Here is a 4827-nt window from a genome sequence, read left to right as displayed (position 1 = left end):
GACGCCATAGTTACTGATAAACTGTGAACTCAGTCGATGAAGAGTGAGACAAGGGAGAGCACTGTCGTCTGTCCTCCCAAAGAGGCCCTCGTAAGGTTTGTTTCAAGACGATAGACGGAAATAAAGTTATGCTACTCATCAAACCTGATACGAACAGCTTTTCCTGTCTCGATGCAGTGGCAGTTATTCCCATGGAGAGAAACAATACAGATCAACATCGATCCTTGTAGAAATTGTTCTTGTTTACAACCTATAAGTATTTTTGGCAGCCCCTGATAAAAAAAATACCCAATTTTACTTATCATTGACGCAGAAGGGGAACAACTCCTGCAACCTTTAAAAAACATTTTTCTTTTCAATGTTTTTTTTAATGCAGAAATGTTATGACATGTCGAAACCAAGATATATTTTGTGTTTTGTTCTCAAACACCTGTTGTACAGACGAGGTGTGTTCATAAAGCTGATTGTGCGTCTAATTTCCCCCTTCTGTTCTAATGTAGCAAATTTTAAGGACAGAGTTCCGCCCGTATCCCCCTCTTTTCACATAGAATTTTCCACCTTCCCCGATGTAATATTCCAACACTGATATACATTCATTGATTTTTTTTTATACCTGGTCTAGTTAATTGAATGTATATATAGGGTGAGGTATGTATGTCAGTTTATATTTTTGGCTTTTGGTTTGGGTAGGAGGTTAATCAATATAGTTTCATTATATTCTTTTGACAGGAGGCACACACTTTCACCTAAATGACGTCCACTAACACTCGCTTTTGGATACTAGGATGAGGCAGTGTCATTTTACCATGTTAATGCCAATTCACCTCTTGGAACAGTTCCCTCATTGTGTTTGGGTTCGAATCCAGAATATCATATTTGTCAGTCTATGGCCCACGCTAGTTGTCATCACGTGTGAGACAGGCATCACTTCGGGTTTTCCAGTCAGGTGAGCTCACACACAATGCTATAACTAGAATGCCATTCGCACGTGGCGTTAAAACCAACTCATAATATGTTCGGCTTTTCGTGCTCGTATCTGGACACGCATTCTGACATAGGAGAGCAAAACCTGTTGACTGTGTCAGTGTGATCTTTCTGCATCAATAGTGCAAACATACCCTTGCCCCTTCAGAATGAGTTAATTTGTCACTCTCTATGGCCTAGTTCTTCAACGTGAATCTATCTTCAACGACAGTGCCACGCCGTGCTCAACACAGTGACTACAAACAGGATCCATTGTAACCATAGGATCCACATTTTGGAAAGTGACGTCCTTTACAGTAATAAATAATGAAAAACAAGAATATGTAAGACTTTAAAAATATTTAGTGGCACCCCTCCCCAAAACCAAATTGTGTCCTTTCTGGACCACGAGAAACAATCCGATATAATCGGAAATATCTCTTTGACTCGACATTCATACAAATATAATGTACAAATACAAATATACAAAAAGACTGGCGTCCGCTCACCTAAGATTGAACCAGAGAACATATTAGCAGCATACGAACTACACACTTGCAATTTCATCTCAATTACTCTACTAAACAGAATAAATCCCAACTAGGCCCCTTCCCAAACAGACAAAATCACAAGCAAGGTTTTGCTGAGAAGTGAGCGTGAGAAGAGTCACTGATGTAGTTTTCAAACTGAAAGCCGAAACCGAGGCAAAGAATGAACTCTATTTACTTCGGTAATTGGACATGCGCTGTAATTAGCAGTGATTACTAACTTAGTTAATCAGGTTCGCCTGTTGGCTCGCGCTGCAAACATTGCGCTTTTTCTCGTTTAACTAGACAAGCGACCGGTGAATATATTTTTTTCTCAAGGCAATTAATATAATGCTAATTGTGCGATGTTTATGGGTTGGGTGAAATGTGTTCTCCAAGGGATCCTACTGGTTACGTGATGGTGTGGCTAGGTTGTAGTTTTCAACCCTTTAATCTGTGTAGCTTGGCTCATGAATAATCAAGGACGATCATTACTACTGTCTTCTTAGGAAGCCGTCACGAACGAATACAAATCGAAATACTGACACGCCATCTAATTTTGAAAAGAAACAAACTACTTGTCTGATGATGTTTACGAAAAATCAATGTTTAAATTGTGTTATCGTCCCCTTATTTTTTAGAAATCGTGTTTTGTCGCATTCTTGTCAGTTATGTAAATTCTAGCTGTACGTACACGGAATAAAACGATAAAAATGTAGGAAGAAATGCAACAGGCTAGTGGTTCTACATGAGGATCAATAAACGAGTGGTAAACACGTCAATAACGGGAAGACATGCTGGAGGTGTTATAAACTGTATTGCATGGTCAATATCTTCCATAATTTCTTTATGTCATCTACGGTAATGTATCTGATATTTATATGGCACAAACACAGTTTACTTTCATATTTTATGTATATTGAAAACTTTTAATCATTTAAGTTTTCTTTGAAGTATGTAAGTTAGTTATGATGTTTATATCAGTATTCCAGCAATATTAGGGGCACCTTTTAGGATATAGCACCACGACTTCTCGTTAATCTAACCTAACCTAACCTAACCTAACCTAACCTAACCTAACCCATCCCTAACCCTAACTCTAACCCCAACCCTAACTCTGAGCCTGACCCTGACCCTGACCCTGACTCTGACCCCGACTCTGACCCCAATCATCTAGAATTAGCTAAAAGAATATTATGACGTTTTTCTAACGTTTGTGGTGCTGTATTCTAAAGGTAGATCCAACATCGGAGAAACTATACATGGACTTTACATACTCAACTCATGTGGGGAATCGAACCCGGGTCTTTGACGTCACGAGCAAGAGCCTTACCCAATAGACTAGAGCATAGTTACTGCACATGTGGGCGAATGTATGCTTGAATCTTCAATACGTTGGGCACAGCCCGACCTAATCATGTCAATGATAACGAAGACGCCGTTGCTTCTGATGATAAAGATGAGGTTTATGATTGTGTTCGGTGCGACAAAGACGTTAGCGGCATTTCCGGGATGATGATGATGATGATGATGATGTATTTTGGCTGTATATAGACGTTGTTATATATGACCAAGATCTTTTATGGATAAATCGTCTCGTAATCTTTCACACACAACGTTTTGGGGACATTTCAGATCCTTCATCGGGTGAACTGAGGCTTCATACTATGACGTCGACGTCACATGCATTGTCCATAAAAGATCTTGGTGATGGTGATGGTGATGTTAACTGATGATGATGACGACGACGATGACGAAATGTTATGATGATGGTAGTGATGGTTATGATGATGACGATGATGATGACGTTGATGACACACAATGATGAGGAAGACGATTTTGAGGTGATAGTGAGGAAGACGACGACGACGGCGACGACGAAATGTTTTCGTTAAACCTAAGACAGATTTTTGTATCCTGAGTTTCTGGGGTTTTTTGTTTGTTTTTTTTTGTTCCTTGAAGAAGGTGTCAGAACCCCATCCATTCCCACCCACCCTGTTACGGTCTCACACAAGACATATCCTGCTGATGCCCGTGACCAACAAGTAAGCCCCGATCTCTCCTGCATGGTTGTTTACGACACCACAGACACTCGGATTCCGGAACATCACATGACCTTTTACTCTGCATAACACCCTCACGTAGAACGCATTACAAGGAGTGGGTTAAAGCAAATGGCAAACTCGATGCCACTTTCATGTAGGGAGAAGTGAGCAAAACGTACTCTCTTACTTGCGTCGGTGGCATTTCGGCGTCCACCTCGCCGTTAATGTATGCACCATGTTGCTACATTTCAGTAGACGCGAACTCAGAGTAGGTTTAAGGACGCTACCGACCCGTTTGTTTGCACAGACTTGACAACATGCAGAAACCGAAAGCGTGGCGATTTTTAACCGTTTTCTTTTTGCTTCAAATCAATTTTTCTTTGATTTTAGAGCTGTAACGAAACTTGATTAGATACCAAATCTAATTGCTTTATAAAATTCTGTTAGAGATATGTACACATGGAAAAAATATCGCGATACTTATGAGTTTTAACCCATATGTAGCCATATATATATTGATATCATGATTCTGTTTGTTCGTATAATCATTTTGACCCACCAGCCCACCATGCATTAATTTTAAATGCTACGATCAAAGGCCAGCATCGCTTGCTGTATGTATACCCATCATTCAGCAAATGGCAAATTTCAGCTAACTTCCTCTAGCTCGTTAACTTTGGAAAATCAACTGATTTCGTTGTTTACATCCATCAACTATCAGTCGACAGTCAAAGAACCACTAGCAACTCATGACGTTCAAAGACCGCCAGCGTTCGTGTCGGCCACGGCAGGCGACTTATCCGAGGTTCGTTGTAGTGTTACTTGACCTTGGGACGATCAGACAAAATCGGATGAACATCGCTACATCACTGACAGGTCAATTCCTAGCCATGTTCTATGAACTATTCCGTTCGTTTTACCTTTAGATCGGACATTGAATTATTCTTCGAGGGTCAGTTTATGCAGATTGTAAGTGAAACTGAGGTTTGGCTAAGTTCCTTTGCTATGGTTAATGGTAACGTATTGATTCTGCGAAAAATGTGACGAGCTCCTGCTCCTACTGCCCAAAAGGTTGGGCAACGTGAAGTGGCCCTCACACGGCAAACTAATGTCTGACAACACCGAAAGTTTGATGGAGGCGTTGGTGAGAAGAGAGATCGATTCTATTTCTCGACAACAGTTTGACTACTTTTTAATTGGTGGTGGTGGCGAGTTGTGGGAATGTTCACACTCCTACTTCAGGTTGCCGCGTGAAGGTTGCTGAAAGCTTTAATTGAGATAACATGACTTGT

This window comes from Haliotis asinina, chromosome 14, assembly GCF_037392515.1.
Source record: "Haliotis asinina isolate JCU_RB_2024 chromosome 14, JCU_Hal_asi_v2, whole genome shotgun sequence".
Lineage (NCBI taxonomy): Eukaryota > Metazoa > Mollusca > Gastropoda > Lepetellida > Haliotidae > Haliotis > Haliotis asinina.
The sequence above is the reverse complement of the archived record's forward strand: the minus strand, read 5'-3'. Positions refer to the sequence as shown.